The following is an 18,770-nucleotide window of genomic DNA, read 5'->3' as shown; positions in this document are numbered from 1 at the left end:
TAAAATTTTATTTCTAAAATTTGATAATCATTTATTTTTACTTAAAGAAAAAATATAATTTCTAAGAAGAAAGTTTATCAAAATCCTTATCCAGCTGAGTTGTACGGTATAGTCTCATTTATTTAGCCTTCACTGTTTTATAATTTAAGGCAGTTAGCATACAATGCTGATCCTGGAATCAGAATGACCTTTTCCTGAGTTCAAAACTATCCTGGCACTTTCTTGTATCATCTAGCCTTATTTGTCTAAGTTTCCTCAACTATAAAATGAAATGGTGAGGAATATGGCAAACCACTCCAGTATCTATGAATACCCCAGAATAAAGTCATGAAGAGTCAGACACTACTAAAAAATGACTGAAAAACAAACAACAAAATTTTATAATTTAGCAAAATTGAACTTGTAAAGAGTTTAAACATACACTTTTCTTACTAAAAAAAAAATAGTTTACTATGCAAATTTAAAATGCAAGCATGACTGTAAAGAGTTGTTTAACCTATTTGAGAGTAAAAAAGAGAAGTGTGGGGAAAATAGCAAGTATGATATTAGAGAAATATAGATCCCTGGGAAACATCCAGGAAAAGTTCTAAATGCCAGGAAATACACACACATACACACATACACATACTCAGCTATAAATTCCTCCATCCAAGATTGCATAAAATAAAATTTATTAGAAGCTGGGAATTTAGATAAGTCAGGTAGAAGGTACATGAATCACAAAGCGGTCCTCAAAACTATGGAAGAGTCAGTATTGGGGAATTGTGGAGTTTTAAACTGGAAAAAAGTTCCAGGCAGAGCCTTGTGAGGAAGGTGCTTAGATAGCTCTGGGAAAAGAGAGGGGGAAAGAGAGGCTAATTCTGGCCTATGACAGTAATAGAAAAAATCTTCTCAGAAGACCTGAGCATCGGAGTAGCCCTGAGCCCTGACAAAATAAGAAGAAAGAACTTAATCAGCATCTAGACAGAATTGCCCCCCTCTGGTGTCCAGGCATCTAGGCCTGAAATATGGTAAGACACAAAGCCAAACAGAAATTGGTGCCGAGTCAGCCACACCACTCAGGACCGTGCAAGAGCTGGCAAAATGATCCAGGACCATAGGCAGGAAATTTGAACCAAGTAACAGCTACACACTACACCCTAAGACATCTTGAGGTGATATAAGCCGAATCAAAGAAGAGACCAAATACTATGTAGAAGCATTTTGGATTGAGAGAATCCCAAGGGATTAACCTTGAATAAGAAAACAACAGCACAATAAATCCAAGTAAAACTTCAAGGGGAAAAATAATCCTGGCTACAAGATTATACAAGAATATCTGGAAGAAATGAAATGAAATAAAAAATGGGATAACTACAGAAGAAAAATTGACAAGGAAAACTGATAACAGAACAGGTGGTAGGAAATTTTGCTCAAGAATTGTATGCTGTGAAAATTAGAATGGAAAAAAGAAAAAATAACTCAATAAAACAATAAGAAATGTTATAATAAAAATGTATTAGAAAATGTAAGGAATATATTATGAGAATGACCTAGAAAACTGGTCGATAAAAGATAATCTAATAATTATTAAAATGCCTAGAAATCATAATCCCCCAAAACTCATACTGATACTGATGAGGTTAGTGGCAGTGCAGAGAGTTGTGGAAATCCCCTTTTGGTCAGAGGCACAGAGAAAGAATTCATGAACCTGAAGAGATTTAGGTGGCAAAAATGGAAGTTTATTATTGGATGAGAAGTCAGCTTTGCTAAGAGACTGACTTCTTTAGTGGCAAAGTTCTATTAAAGAAATGGAGACTGACACTGAAAAGAGAATGTCTTCTCAGCAGGCAGGGTCCTGGCAGCTATACCAAGGGACAAGGCATAGTCCTGCTTTGAACATTCTGCAAAGAAATGAGTAAACAGGAGCAGATTTTGGCAGTGGGGCTGGGGCAGTTTGAGCTGATCAGATCAGGATAATTTTATAGATTAAAGGGAATATAATTTCACACCCCTATCAATACTATATTTCAAAAATTTGTAAATGAAGATTATCCACATCTCTTAGAACTGGAGGGCAAAATAAAATACAAAACCATCCACCAGTTACTTCCTGAAATTCCAAAATAAAACTTCCAGCAACACCAAGCTAAAATTTAGAATTTACAGAGCAAAGAAAATTTCTTCAGGCAGCCAAAAAGAAGGTTCAGGTATCAACAAGGCACAGTGAAGATCACACAAAACATTACAACTACCCCTTTACAGAAAAAAGAGACTTTGGAATATGCTATGTTACTCCAATAAAAGCTTAAATCCAAGAGGGGAAAAAAAATAAATCTGGCAAAACTAACTTTCTCTAAGGAGTAGGGGAAAGAATTCTTAATGAAATAGAAGCTTTCCAAGTATTTCTCATGAAAAGAACAGCAGTGAGTGAGAAGGAAGGAAGGAAAGAAAAAGAAAGAGGGAGGAAGGAAGGAAGAAAAGAAAGAGAGGGAGGGAGGAAGGAAGGATGGAAAAAAAGAAACCAAAGAAAGAATACTCATATTCATCATACTGACAAATGACAGAAAAGGAAATGAAAACTGTTGGAGGGATTTGAGGAAAATTACATTGTTAGTGTAACTGGGAATTAGTCTAGCCATTTTGGAATTATGTCCCTAAAGTCATTAAAGTGTGCAAACCCTTAGAAAGAGTAATACCATTATTATGCAGATAGACCAGAGATATCAAAGAAAAGAGGAAAGGAACCATATATTTATTTATAGCCACTTTTCAGATTAGGGAAAAAACTAGAAACTAAACGGAATGTACATCTCTAGTAAAATTAATAAACAATTATAGTTTATGAATGTAATAAGATTTATTTTGTGCCATAAAGTATAATGAAATGGACAATTTCAGAGGAAATTGAAAAGATCTATATGAACTGACCCAGAATGGGATTATTCGAATGAGAACACTTTTTACAATGATAATATCATAAAGAAAAACAACTTTGAAAGACATTAGTGCTCTCATCAATGACTCCAGAAGACTGAAGATGACGTTTGTTATCCACTAGTAGAGAAGTTATAGATGCAAGATATAGAATAGGACACACATTTTTGACATGATCATTGTTTTATTTAACTAGTCAGGATCAGAAAAAAATAAAATAAAATTTGGGAAAATTCACAAATTAAAAAAAGTTTAAAAAAGTTAACTATTTTCAGGCATTTTAGTACTGTCATTGTTTTTCTCTTTATTCATCATTTGTGCTTTTTTTTTTTCCTCTCACACAGTTCTCACTTTTGTTTTACTAACCTTTTAAAAAGATTATGCTGGTGGGGCATCAAGATGACACAATAGCAGAATACTGGCTCTGGAATCAGGAGAACCCGATTTAAAGTCCAGCCTCAGATATTTACTAGTTTTGTGTGACCTTGGGCAAGTCATTTAACCCCAATTACCTCAAAAACATAAAAGTAATAAAGTTGTTAGCTTTGCTAAAAGTTTTCCCTTAAATGGAGATAGTAACCAAACTTTATGCTTCCAGGATCACTTACCTAGCTCTAAGTTTCTCTATCAATTTAATTTCTAAACCTTATCTCAGGTATGGTCTGCACTAGCAGTGGTTCTCGAACTTTTGTTCTCAGTATCTTCATGTTGTTAAAAAAAAAAAAAAAAAAAAAAACTATCGAGGATCTGTTCAAAGAATTTTTGTTTACATGGGTTATATTTATAGCTATTTACTATATTAGAAATAAAAAATAATTTTGAATTTGTAGACCCTCTGAAAGGGTTTCAGAGACCCCAACAATTCTTTGGACTACACTTTGAGGACCACTGGTTTAAGGTAAGGGCAGCTAAGTGGTAAAGTGAATAGAGAGCCAGGCCTAGAGTCATGAAGATCCATCTTTCTCAGTTCAAATCTGGCTTCAGATACTTACTGTTTATATGACCCATTTAACTCTATTTGCCTCAGGTCCTCATCTGTAAAATGAACTGGAGGAAAAAAATGGCCAACAATTCTAGTATCTTTGTCAGTAAAATAAACTTATGGGGCCATGATGAGTTTTAATGACTCAGCAACAAAAGATTTAAGGCACTCTGTGAATCAGCATAATCTCAAAGCCACATGGCCCATGTGTTCTTGAGGATGTATAGCCTGAAGATACATTAGGTTTTTTAAAAAGATATTTCAAATTGAATATCAAAAAATTCCACAAATCATATATGGATTATGCCTGCAGGATACTATATGGCAGGAGATGCCATAGATATAAGGCTACACACATAAACAAGGAAAATGCATGAAGATTACATGCCTAGAGAATGTCTAGCCAGGGAACATTTATGCAAAGGCAACCAGACCCAGTAACCAGGGAGATGGCAATTAACACCTCCAATGTTATTGTGCTACTAATGTCATTAGGGCACTCTTCACTAGGCTTGAGATATTCAACCTCTTCAGGGTCATCTACTATATTTTTCTACTTATCTTCTGTAGTCCAGGAGTGAGAGATTTTCCCTGGCAAGGGGCATAGCATTTTTGTGAATAATTATAAGTTTGTGAATAATCATAAGTCATCCCACTCACTTGCAAAAACTAATAAAAAGTACTGGGATAACTTGTATATTCTTTTGAAAATCCTATACTTCTGCTGCCACCTCTAACTGGGTGAAATTGTTATGGGGAAGATTCCGTTAACCCCATTACCTTAGCCAATTATGGCACCTCTTGTTCTATGTAAATCTCAGTGCTGAGCTAGGTAGATAGTACTGAAAAGGAATAGCAACTTTGTCCTTTCTCTTAACAAAAGTTTTTTTTGTTCTGCCTTCTGACAAGTACATAGTTTCACAGAAGGAAATTCAGTTTATCTAATCCAACCCCCTCCTTTGGCAGGTGAGAAAACTGAAGCCACAAAGCACAAAGTATAGAAATTCTATAACATAAAGAAACTGCGTTAACTTTCTAAAAATCCGAGCTATCCAAAAGTGAAAGGGTTCCCTGAAAATGTTCAAGTGTTCAGAGATGTTATCAAGTTCTTTTTTCTGTGTGTTAAATTATGATTATATTCTTGTACCATCACATAAGAGTACTTTAATAGTGAAGGCTTATCATTATCCTTCAAGTATTTGAAGAAATTCAACTTATCTCATGTGGGCTTCAGAAGACATAACTATTGTAATAGATTTGGCTACAAAGGAATGAAGGAATAGAAAGATAATTGGAACTGTCCAGCAATACAATGTGCTCCCTGCAAAAATGGTGAGTTCCCTGTGACTAAGAGTGTTAAAGCAGAAATTTTAGTCCATTTTATTTGTCTCCACCTATACTAGACTAGTAATCATAGAATGCTTTTATAGATTGGATGATTGGGTGACCATATTGTTATTAGAAGTAGTATAGAGCAAATGCTTTGGTGGAAGGCAAGTCAAGATGACAAGATCTCTTCCAAATCTGACTCTGTGATTGATCAGCATTAACAAACGTTATTAAATACCAATTATAGGCAAAATACTGTACAAATCCCAATACAGGCCTCTTCAGGTATTAAACTGTCAGAGGATACGATCTAGTGTTTTTTCTACCAAACCACCCTGCCTTTTTTTAATACTCCCATCCAACTCAATAACTGAAGAGGTAGAACATTTTTTGGGGGAAGTAATTTAATTATTAAAAAGTTCTTCCTTATATTAAACTAAAGTGAGGCTTCCTGTTATTTCTAACCATTGCTACTAGATATTCCCTCTGAACTTACCCAGTATAAAATGAATTCCTTTTCTAGATAATGGTCTTTCTGATATTTGAAAACAGTTATAGTCAAAACTAAAATAACCACAACAGAACCTGAAGGGATCTGGAATTAATAGCAAGATTGTAGCCCATTATGAAGAATGATCATATTGTAGGTTGTTTTTAACATTTACATCAAAGGGATATTGTGAGAACCTAAAGAGATAATATGGGTATAATTTTTTTTTATTTAATAGCCTTTTATTTACAGGTTATATGTATGGGTAACTTTACGGCATTAACAATTGCCAAACCTCTTGTTCCAATTTTTCACCTCTTACCCCTCACCCAGATGGCAGGATGACCAGTAGATGTTAAATATATTAAAATATAAATTAGATACACAATAAGTATACATGACCAAAATGTTATTTTGCTGTACAAAAAGAATCAGACTGAAATATTGTACAATTAGCTTGTGAAGGAAATCAAAAATGCAGGTGGGCATAAATATAGGGATTGGGAATTCAATGTAATGGTTTTTAGTTATCACCCAGAGTTCTTTCTCTGGACGTAGCTGGTTCAGATCATTACTGCTCCATTGGAAATGATTTGGTTGATCTCATTGCTGAGGATGACCAGGTCCATCAGAACTGGTCATCATATAGTATTGTTGTTGAAGTATATAATGATCTCCTGGTTCTGTTCATTTCACTCAGCATCAGTTCATGTAATTCTCTCCAGTCCTTTCTGAAATCATCCTGTTAATCATTTCTTACAGAACAATAATATTCCATAATATTCATAGGGTATAATGTTTTGTAAACCTTAGTCAGTCATAATTTTAGCTATGATAATTATTTAAGCATTCTTTTTTTATTATGAGAAATAGCATAATGCATATTTTAATGATTGTTTAATTTACACTTCCACCAGAGAGGTGATATAGAGGTTTTTTTTTTTTCTTTTGGACTTAAGTATATTTACTTTTATTTTAACACTTCTATTTAGCCTTGGGATTATGTAAAGAGGAAAGAGGGACTTTAGAAATCATCTAATATAACCCCTTTATTTACATATAAGGAAACTGAGACCAAGAGAAGTTTAATGAATTATGAATGGTCAAAAATGGGTGACAAGTATTAGAAATGTGATCCAACCACAAGTTTTTATGCTCTAAAACCAGCAATCTCTTTACTATTCTAATATCACCTCTAATGATTGAACATAATTAATAGGTTTTATTGATTATGGGACTAGGCTCATGGGGCTATAACTTACCAACTTGAATAAGAAATTAATCCTTATAAGCTTAATTGAAGCAATGACTCCTTTGTGTAAAAGGAAATAATCTGTCAAAATGTTTTCCAGCCAATTCTTCAGTATGATTCTCAAGCTTATGATGTTAATTCAGTAGATGACACAGACAAATATTGAAATCCAGATAAAAATCATGTATTAAATAGATTCAGTGGAAAATACATCACCTGAGGAATAAAATGAAGACCTCTCAAATGTAATAATTTCAATATGAGCAAGGTGACCTATAAAACAAAAAAGTATTAGACATTAGAAAATTAAGAAAAACCCCAACTGTTGGTGCTATAAATCAGTAACATTTTGGAAACTAAAGAAAAAGATAGGGCTACATTACATATCCAATTATCTACACTAATGAAACAAAGAATCATGACATTCAGAATCCATAATAAAAGATCATCTAAGAGCCATTTACTAAATATACTCATACCATTGCCCCTTTCTTACTATCTTTTTTTGAAATGGAAGGAAGGAATTTCCAACAAAATTCCCTGCTAGTAGAAGATAATGTCACATCTAGTGGTCTGTGTAAATATGTTCTCCTTTGGGAAAAGTTTTATAAAAATAAAAGTTACAAAGGAAATTTGAGAAATTCAGTTTAGTCCATTTGAAAGAAACTGCTGGTACTGAATATGCATAGACAACACACATTGCTAGAAATAATCATGGAATTTATCTATCTAAAGGTCAAGGCTTCAAAAGGGGAACAACATTAGTTTAAATTGTTTTAATATTGCTTAAATTTATACTGCTCAAATGCAGCTATCAAATTTGATCAGTTTTAATACTGGGTCTAAATTATACCCAGAGAAAGTATGTGTGTGTGTATGTATATATGTATATGTGTATATATATGTATATATGTATATGTGTATATATATATATATATATGTATGTATATATATGTGGGGACTTGTGAATTCTAGTTTTAGAAGTACAGACCCACAGAGTACTTTGGCCTGGAGTAGTTATCCCCAAAGGAATTTAACTTATGAATAGGAGTTAGAGATAGCTTAGAGATGATACAACAAAAGATTTTTGATGTTTCACATAAAACCCAAAGTTGTCCATGAAAATTTATATCCTATGCCACTGGTTCAAACTACTTATTCATGCATGATCAAACACATAATTCACATAGACTTGTCCTGTTGACCCCAGAGAGCAAAACTAGGAGCAATGTTAAGAAAAATTGCAGAGACGAATTTCAGCTTGGTAGATTTCCCAATAGAGTTGTCCAAAAGTAGAAGGACTTTCACTAGAACCTAGCTGGTTCCCTATTACTTAAGAGTCTTTGAATGGAGACTGACTGATCACTTGTCACAAATCTTATCAAAGGGATTTCTGTTTAGGTAGAAGCTGAATTCAATACCTTCCCAGTTCTGAGATTCAGGAACAGAATCCTTCTTAGTTGTTATGTTATGTATTAATTGTAATCAAGAAACATCCTAATAATGGATAGCAGTGATGCAGGATATCTTCAGGTCTTTTTGTGACTCATTGCTCATTATCAAGTTAGACATATTGTGACATGTAATGATATAAGATGGTGGGAAGATAAATTGACCCATTGTCCTATTATCATGATGGACACTGATGTAGCTGTTGCCTCAGGAACTAGCAATTTGAAAGACACTCCTCTCACAGAAAGATGAATTCAGCATCGATTGCTAATGACTAAGGAATGTAAGTAATCATTGGCACTGGCATTCAGATTTATGGAAGTTCTAATGAAATGAAGAATAGTACTTAAAAATTGAAAAAAACTAACATTTGTCAAGGGCATTTGTATATTTTTGTTGACTTTTCAGGTGATTTTTAGGACTTTAGTTACCAACTGGCTCATGTTAAAGCCTGTTCATAAAGTTTAGTTCTCTCATTGGAATTATAAAGGAATTCATAAATTGGTGCTTTATGTGCTCACTGATTATAATATGATATATAGAATGTGTTTCTTTTATGTATTTGATAAACATATTGTTGTGATAGATATTCATAATATGATAGGCTGGGAAAAGTATGAATTTTGTTATCAAAGGAATTCTCTGTTTCCTTTTGCGTAAAGAAAGGCTGTTGCTGGAATGTTTAAGAAACCATAGACTTTAGAGTTAAAAGAAACTTTTGAAAGAATCTTGTCCAGGGGTAGGGATACAATTTTGTTTTGTTTCTGAAGTGATTAAAACTGATCCACAGAAAATGTCTGTAAGCACTATATCCTTTCGTCAAAACTTTTATTGTCTTTTTGTGATCTCTCCTATTTGATATTATGTTCTTCATATTTTAGTAATATATTCACATTTTATCTCAATTAATATAAATACCTTGAATTCAGGGCCTTTGTCACTTGTGTTCTCGTTCTCTCTCTCTCTCTCTCTCTCTCTCTCTCTCTCTCTCTCTCTCTCTCTCTCTCTCCTCCCTTATCCTCCCTCCCTCTCTCTTTCTCCTCTCCTTCTCTCCCTCTCCTCTCCCTCCCTCCCTCCTGCTCTGTCCCCTTCCTCCCTCCCTCTCTTTCTGTCTCCTCCCTCCCTTTTTCTCTCTGTCTCCTCCCTCCCCCTCTATCTCTCTCCCTCTCCTCCCTCCCTCTCTGTCTCCTCCCTCCCTCTTTGTCTCCTCCCTCTCTGTCTCCTCCCTTCCTCTCTTTGTCTCCTCCCTCCCTCCCTCTGTCTCCTCCCTGCCTCCCTCTCTCTTACCTCTCTCCCTTTCTCTCTCTCCTCTTCCACCTCTCTCTCTCTTTCCCTTCCTTCCTCCCTCTTTCTTTCTCTTCCCCTCTCTTTCCCTCCTGTCTCTTTCCCTCTCCCTCCCCACCTCTCTGTCTGTCTCTCTCTCTTCCCTTTCTCTCCCCCCTCTTTCCCCCCTCTCTCTTTTTCCTCATTTAAGTCCAATATTGTATATTATACATTGTAGGATAGACAATTAATACATATTTGTGTCTAAAGAATGAAGGTTAGTATACTAAACAGTAATATGCTTCTGTATATAAAGAAATGCTAAATTTTGTGGTACTGACTATAAGGTTGCTAGGAATTCAGAGAAGAGGGAAATCAGTGAGGGCTGGAATAGTAAATTGGGGAGTTTCATGAAGAAGCTGGCCTTTAAATTGTGTAATCTTGAAGAATGGCAGTGGATTAGGCAGAACAGAGAAAGGGCTGTGTGGGCTTTGGGAATTAGGAAGATGGGTCAGGAGAATACTGTGTCTGAACCCAGATTTCTATCATCTATATTTCTCCTAAATTCCTTATTTTCACTTCCCAGAACAGAACTTTTTGGTGAGGCCCAGGCAAACATTTAAATTCATCTACTATCAGTTACTGGCAAGTTCCTATAGTGTCAGGCAAAATTAAGAAGGCTACAATAGGAATGGTTACGATACTGTATATGCTATTCTTTAAAGCACCAGGCAAAATACCCAACTATCTTACACTTTAAACCTTATTTCTTTTGCTCTTTATTTTTTTCCTGCCTTATCTTTATTAGAAGCCAAAATCATTCTCCATTAACTGGCACAGAGAGAAATTTTGATAAACAGGATGAATCTGATTAGAAGTGACATAAAGTAGGCAAAATATTGGACCTGGAGTCTTGGGAACCTGGCTTTGAGTCTTGGTTCTTACCACTCAATAATTGTATGACTTTAGTCAAATACCTTCCTATCCTTGGGCCTATTTTCTCATCTGAAGAAGAAAGGTTGGACTAGATGAACTCTAGATGTCCCCTATAACTCTGATCTTAGATCAGACCTTCTGAATATTGTGGATTTCTAATATTATTGCTCTCCCCATTCTCATGTGTATGTGGCTCCTTCAGTTAAATATTGAAATATTTAAGATCCACAATCTGATGATTAAGTTGGGCAGAGGGTTAGAGTACTTTGATGGAGCCAAGCATACCAATTTGAGAAGACTAATAGGCCATTCTTAGTAAATAGCACAACTTGCCTAATGGATATTTAAATTCAGATATACTCTACCTCAAAGTCAACAAATCTAAAAATGTAAATAAATTTACTTATTCTCCCAAGGCTGTTTCTCTTCCTATTTCTCTATCTTTTTCAATGGTCTAATCACTTGATCACCAAAGTTTGAAACTTTGGCATCATTTCTGATTTCTTCCTCTCAAAATTTTACCTCCCATCTAGAACCAGTCACTAAGTTTATGGTCAGTCCTTCCTTTGTAACAATATCCATTCATCCTTCTTTTTTGGTTTTTACTGCTCTAACTGCAGTTCTGACCTGAATCAGTTTACCTGAACTATTGTTATCACCTTCTAACTAGTTTTTAGACCAATATAACTAGTTTTTCCTTCACTTTCTCCCATTCTTCTACACCAGGGATTCTTAAACTTTTTCTAGTTGCAATCCCTTTTCACCCAAGAAATTTTTATCTAACTCTGGATAATACAGGTAAATAAAATAGGTATACAAATCAAACATTTATTGATAATAAATCACAATTTCACAACCTCCACATCAGTTTTGAGACTCCATATGAGATCACAATCCACAGTTTAAGAAGCTGGGCTCTGTCTATCCATGTGAAAAATAATGTTGGAGTTTTTTTTTCCTTTATACTTTATAGTTTCTAGCTACCACATCTACACCTGAGAGATGCTTTGGGACTACTAGCATTCTGTCTCTAACATTGTTATTAGTCTTTGCTTAGCATCTGGGGACTTCTAATTTTCCCACTGCTTCTTTTGGTCTTCCCACAAAAGACTCCTTCCTTTCCTGTATAAAAATTCAGCCAAGGTAGAAGTTGGGTTTTTCAAAAAAGTATTTACTTAACAACTAAAGGGAAGAAGGAAAAATAAAGTAAACTTAACCAGTACAAAATAATTAAATTACCTTGGTGTAAAATTTAAACCTTTTTCTTTTGATAATTTTTGATATTACAACATGATTGAAGAGCTGGATCAACTTCCTGGAACTAATTAGCTTTTATTCTTAACTAATTCATTTCTGGCCTTAGTTTTCCAGGTGTGAGCAGTCACCTTGCTGCCTCTGAACCTACATTATGCTCCCTACTCTTAACTTCAATCCCAAAGCCTAGGTCCCTTTCAATTTCAGAGCTAGTTAACCTTTGGGCTGTCTCACTAACTTCTGTCCTTCTATAACCAGTGTACTTCATGTTAATCATTTGTGAGGCTAAGCCAGACTGACACTTGTTGCCTCCAATTAAACATCTCACAGTGCACTGTGCACTTGCATACCTGAATAATCATTATCTCAGAATTTAAATGCAGGGACCTTGTTCTGGGTTTGTGGGACTAATCCCAAGATTTGGAGAGATGATTAGGCTTTCCTTCCCATTCCCCAACTTTTAGCAATACATGCTCTCAAACAGACTTAATGTGGTAAATGTTAACTCCATTCTATTAAAAGGTAAAGAAATCTAACGCAAAATTCATCCAGTGTTTGAGCATGGTAAATTAGGTGGATGGAATGTGAAAACTACCAGGATCTCACTAGGGTACTTAAAGTTGACAGACATACTCTTTCAGACCTATGTAGTTCCTATTCCTCTAACTAGCCTTCAATATGCAAATACAAGTACCAGCATCCCTGAGGGTTGCAGAAGGAACCTAGAGCAATAATGTGATGGGAGGCTAGAATGATTTTGTTTTCTCTTGGAAAGAAAATGTCTGCTTCTGAGTTGGTTTATCATTAAGTCTCTTTTTGCCTAAGGTCTTGAAGATTTGGGAGGGCTGATTGGTCAGGGTACACATTAATGAGTTCATAGACAGTCTCTTCTGAATTCATGATTGGTCTTTTGGACAATTTCAATCCTGGCACACAATCAAAACCTCCAGTGGTTATTATCTGGGGACAGGAAGGAGTCTGTGGTAGTTATGTTTTCAAAATTAGGCTAAGGATGACAGACAACCAGTGCTTGAGCAGCAGCTGTTACTTCAAGATAGGCACACTACCCAATTCAAGTATTAGTAATTACCCTGAAAATGACATTGGAAAAAATCACATTTATCTTGGAGTTGAGATAGAAGCTTTTTAATATAACTTATAAGGAAAGAAAAAAAAAAAACCCTGTCAAACTTTTAGCGTGCAAAACTATGAGGTTACAAGCTACCATGCTTCAAACAAAACCATTAACTCAACTTACAAACAAAAAGGGAAGCAATAAGTCACATTTAAATATTTCTTCAGTTTAAATGAAAGTTGCACTTGCTTGTACAACAATAATTATAACATGTAATTAAGAATGATAATAGCTTGTTTCATCTGGCTTCACTTTCTATAGGTACAAATACTGCTGTGACATCATCACCTCCACTGTGGGGGTTATTACAGCAGTAGAAATAAGGTACTAACTAATGAAGCTAGCTGGGACAGACATAAGATATTCACAAATCCAAATGGAGTCCAAAAAGGAATTTTCCTTATAATATTCCAACTTCCATTAGAGTAATGGGAAATTCTCTATTGTCTAAGATAATCCATTCCACTTGGAACAATTCAAAAGTATTAAGAAATATATATTGAGCTGAAATATGCCTCCCTACCATTTTTACCCATTACTTTTTCATGCTGCCCTCTAGAGCTAAGAACAAATATCATCTCTATTCCACATGATATTCTTCAAAATAATCAAAAACAGTTATATCCTCCATAAATCTTCTCTTTTCCAGGCTTTATAAACATCCCATCCCCTATTTATTAAATGAATCTTCCATTGGTATGGTCTTCAATCTGTTCTTCACCTTTTGTGAAGGTGAAAGTGAAGGTTGAAAGGACCTCTTTCAGTTTCAGTATCTTTCTTACTCAAATCTAACTGCAATATTCAACTCAAGACTATCAACTTCATTTCAGACACAGGACTTTTATTGATGAAGTCTAATTTTCATCATGTCCCAATGGTACTCCACAAAGAGAGTACTATTTGCAAAAGTCCCTAGATATTTTTCACATGAATTTATTATCTAATTTTGTTTTTCTTATGCTATACTGGCAAAATTTGGATCCAAGTATAGGACTTTATATTTCTCTAATGATAATTTTCTTTTTAACCATTCAGCCCATTGGTCCATCCTGCCCAGATCTTTTTGGATTATCAGCCACCCAATATATTACCTTTCCCTACTAACTTGATTTCATCTGCAAAAGAAAAGCATACCTGTCATGCATGCCAATGGTAAAAATTGATGAATATCACAAGGCTAAAGGAAGACCCTTGAGGGTACCCCATGGAGTCATGGCTTATCTCTCTTTTCTTCCCCACCCTCCCTGGAGAAGTGCTCACTCAAAACCCATTATGATTTCACAATGAATGTATAGGACATATGCAATCATCATATTTGCACAGGAATAATTTGTCCCAAAACACTGCTTTCATCATTTGATTCCACTCAAAACTCTGTAAAAGGTCTTTATGTCAACAATAAGGGTTGCCAATCTCTTAGATGTCTAGTGCTTTGGGTTGTTTTTTTTTTTTTTTTTTTTTTTTTTTTCCTAAGGGGCTGCTAAGAGCAGGCTAAATCCTTGAGTTTTTTTTTTTGTTTGTTTGTTTGTTTGTTTTTTTTAGCAAGGAAACAGATGAGTAGAATTCACAATTAACCAGGAAGAAGTCATTAAGGCATAGTAAATGGGGATTATGCCTTGGACTTCTGTGGGCTAACCCTAAAAAGGAATTAGGATCCTAGTAGGCATGGACTAACCCCAAAAAGCAGGCTAACCCTAAAAAGAAGTTAGTACTGAAAAGATTAGCAAGTAAATTACAGTAGAATAGGTCTTTTATAAGGGAAATATTATCTTGGGGGTTTCACATCATAACCGCTTTCTGATTGGATACAGTAACCATGGAGTTTTGATGGTTTTGTCTATACAAAGAATTTAGCTAAGAATTCTACTAGAGGCAACCTCCAGGGTTGAAATAAAGGTCCTCTTGAACACAAGGCCTAATCAAAATAGAAAAGGTCCACTTATAATCCTACCTGTAGGCTTTTGGATTTTTTACAATAATTTAGACTCTATCTCTATGCCCAACAAGTTACCTAGGACCTTATCATTTTTCTCCTCAAATAAATGGGATCAAAAATCTTTTGGGCGTGTGGGACATAGATGTCTTTTTTCTGAAATTGCTTTCTGCTGAGATTGGGTAGTGGTGTCCATTTCTTAGAAATTGCACTCAAAGGATGTTGAGCTTGAGCACCCACCCAGCAGTTGCTAGTAGGTGCTTAAGTCTCAGGTCAGTGTTGACTATCAATTGAAGATCAGCTGGAGCCTAAAGGAAGCACATCTAACTAGAAGGAAAAGGAGGTAAGGAAATAGTAGTCTTAAGGGGTGCCCAGGTGGCCAAGGATACACATACCAAAGTATTTAGACATTAGGGGGCAAGAATGAAGGGCTGAGGGGGTTTTCGTTTGGCATGGAAACATTAGCAAAAGGTTGCCTTGACTCCAATTATGCTTAAGAACTTAAAATTCTCTAAACCACACTGATATATCTAGTTACAGAGAGATAACTAGGTCAAATCTTCATTTACCTGATTGTTCAAGATATGACTATTTCCAGAGTGAAAGTTTTATGACTCAAATTGTTTTGGTTTTAGGGTTTAAAGCTTCAATGAATGTTAATGATTAAATCTAATCTCATCATTTTATAGATGTAGAAACTGGGGCCTCTAGAGGTTTCAGACTCTTCCATTTGACTTTCAAAGCCTCATATAACTGGCATGTCACCATTTTACTTTTCCTATTATTTGTTTCTATGACCCTGGACAACTCCCTAATCCTTGAACATATTCTTCACTTTCATACTTCCCTAACTTTGCTGAGGCTGTCATTGGACCACTCTACCTCCTCATTTTGCCTGCTAAATTTCTACCCATCCTTTAAAGCTCAGCTCAAATGTTACCTCTTCCAACAAGTCTATTCTGCTCCCTCTGGCACCTAATGTCCTTAGCTTTCCTCAAACCCTTCACAAAGCACTTTGATTTTTAGACCTTTCTGGTCACTTCCACAAATATTAAGGACCTATACCCTGTGTCTGGCATTGGGCCAGACGCTGCAGAGTGAAGACAAAACTTCGATAAGTAAATGCAAAATATAAATAAGGAATGAAATAAGAAATTTATAACAAATTAATTTATGACAAAATAAATAAGCATGAAAGAGCATTGATTAAATGCTTATGTCTATTATATGCTCTGTCTTCAAAAGGGCACAAATAGAAAAGTCAAGACAGTCCCTGTTCTCAAGGAACTCATTAACATTCAGCTGTAGGACAGGTGGAAAAAAAAGTCTGTGACCTTGGAGTGCAGTTGCAACAACCATAACCTTATCATTTTCTGATATTGATCTATTTGACAGTGTCCAGACCTTTCTTTCTGGACCTTTCATAGTTATGACTGCTGAGGAAGTAAATGCTGTGCAGCTTGTCACAGAGGATGCTCCCCTGACAATCAATGCTTTTGCAGATTTGACCCATGTTGAAACTGAACCTAATGGCCACTTCCTTCCCAAAGGGCCTCTAATCTGAAAGACCATGCTAGTGGATTCACACCTCATTCACTAATTTACTTGCCATTCAATGCAGTTAAACACATAGGATGTACCAATTCCTGTTTGGTTAAACTTCAGGGACACAAAGACAATCCCACCACTAATCCCAAACCCTGTTCCTGCTCTCAAAAAAACTCCCATTCCATCGAAGGGATGCAGTACCAGCGAAGCTTAGAACGTTTGTTCTATCTGGAGTAGGGAATACTAATTAGTGATGATGATAACTAGGATTAATATATCATTTAAAGGTTTATAAAATGCTTCGAAAATATCATTTCACAATAATTATGGGAAGATAGATGCTATCCCCAGTTTACAAATGAGGAAAGGAAGGCAAGCAGATTTTTTTAAATGGCTTGCTTGGGACAATGTAGTTTGTAAGTATCTGAGGAATGGAACTCGGGTCTCCCAGATTCCGAATCCTGCACTTTATTCTTTGCATCACATACATGTGTTCCAATCGCACTTTTGACATTCAATAGCTGTGTAATCTTGGGCAAAAAGTTTCCCTGTCTGTAAAAGGACGGGGGTTGGACTAGATAACTTCTAAGTTCAAAATCCTTTATTCTAACAACTTTAGTTAAATTTTTTTTAAATGTACAAATATATGAGGTAATGCCAAATTTTGTAGAACGGGGGAGCGTTTGCAGCCAGTACAGGCTCCTGGGGGAAAGGGTCTCGGGCGTCTGTCGCCCCCCCCCCCCCAAAAAAAAAGAGCGCTGGCGCACGGCGTGGGGAGGGGGAGTGCCCGCCTCTGACGCGCTCCTCACCCCTCCAGTCGGTCCCTCCCCGGGAAGTCCTGACTGGGCTATTTGTTGGACCATTCGGGGCTGGTTTCGGCCCCACCCCTGGGCGTGGCCAGAGTGCGGCTCTTCTTCCCGGTCCCGAGTGTTGGCTGCCGGCTGTTTACTAGAGGAAGGAGGAGAGCGTAGGAGGGGCCCGAGGAACTGAGCGGCTTCTGCCAGTGTTCCGCGCTCGCTCCCGCGCCTTGGCTCGGGAACGCGCCTACGGCAGCCCCCGCCAGGCGCGTTCCCGCCGCGGTGCGCGGCCCGGCTCCGTCGCGTCGCCCGGCTGGAGGGCTCTGTCACGCAGGCGCGTTCGCGCGGCGTGGGCGGCGGCGGAGGCGTCCGCGGCTTCCTGGAGGGCCCGGGGAGATAGCGCGGCCGCCATTTTGTCTAGGGCTCGTAGCTGCGGCTCGGGACGGGGAGGCGGAGGCTGAGCTGTGTCGGTCGTCCGGAGGGCCCTTGGGTTGCACCGAGGTAATTCCCGGGCCGGCGGGCGGGCAGGGGAAGGGTGCCTCGGGCGGGCGCGGCTGGGTGCTCCAGGCCTCACGGGGACCCGGGGGGGGAGGGGGGTCGGGCTGCCGCGCCGAGGGTTCCGGGGCCGGAGTGAAGGGCGCCGGGCCGGGGCCCTGCGGAGCTGCCTGGGTTCATGGGTGCAGCCGCGAGCCACGTAAGTGACGGCCCACCCGACCCACGGCTGGCGGCGGTTGGGCCCGGGGGCTGCCCGCTGAGACCCCAGAGCGGACGGGACCCCGGGCGGGGTTGCGACCTTGGAGGTCATCGGGCTCCCGGCTCCTTCCAAGTACAAACGGGGAGACTGAGGCTCGGTGCGGATGCGAGTTAGCCGAGAGAACACGGGTGCTAAGTGTCAAAGTAGGATTCGAACCCAGATCCTCGGGCTCGGAGAAATAATGCAAGCACTCCTAGTCCCGCGCCAGGCGCGGCCGCGGTGGGATTGCAAGGCCTGGGTAGCCCGTGGGTCGGAGCCCGCCGGCCGGAGTCCTGGGGGCGGTGAGTGGGTAGGGGGACCATTGAAAGTAGCGTTCCCACTCTGGCTGGCGCCGGTGGCGGGGCTTACAATGGGAGGGGCGGGGCTAGATCCTCCGGCTGGGGTCCTTAGACCGGGGCGATGCTGAAATTGCTGTGTAACCCCCCGGGCTCCCTCCTCTCCCCACGCCCGTGTGCGCCTGGCGTGGCAGCGCTCCAGCCCTGTGCGGGCTGCCCGGTGAACTGTGGTATTGAGGAAGCCTGACGCTCTCGGTCCTCTTTGCTGCGTCTTAGGCATTTTCTTTTCTTTGGGCTTCACGTGCGACCAGAGGTTTTCATTTTGTTTTTGTCAAAAGATCTCCCCAATTCCCCAAAGTATGTGAGCTAGTAGATGATGTGCTTTTTGGGGGGTGGGGAAACGTTGGTAATTGATACCCTGTGTTCAGAGGCCTCACCACGATCGCCTGTAGCC

The 18,770-nt window shown here is 38.2% G+C and overlaps 1 protein-coding gene across 10 annotated transcripts in view; it reads left to right on the top strand.

Annotated features, from left to right (window-relative positions):
• Positions 1-18,770, top strand: part of CLK4 (CDC like kinase 4) — a 37,138-nt gene that overhangs the window by 2,805 nt on the left and 15,563 nt on the right. For 2 of the 10 annotated variants that reach the window (XM_031953794.1, XM_031953798.1), the window contains exon 1: positions 8,574-8,704. The exons of 2 other annotated variants lie outside the window; for them this stretch is intronic. The gene's annotated coding sequence lies outside the window, so the exon portion shown is untranslated. Of the gene's footprint in view, positions 1-8,459; positions 8,705-15,260; positions 15,286-17,693; positions 17,789-18,770 lie in introns of those variants that run through there. 6 more of the 10 variants (XM_031953796.1, XM_031953792.1, XM_031953793.1 and 3 more) reach the window with 4 other exon arrangements.

Source organism: Sarcophilus harrisii, chromosome 2 (assembly GCF_902635505.1).
Source record: "Sarcophilus harrisii chromosome 2, mSarHar1.11, whole genome shotgun sequence".
NCBI lineage: Eukaryota > Metazoa > Chordata > Mammalia > Dasyuromorphia > Dasyuridae > Sarcophilus > Sarcophilus harrisii.
This window is presented reverse-complemented; position numbering and strand designations above follow the sequence as displayed.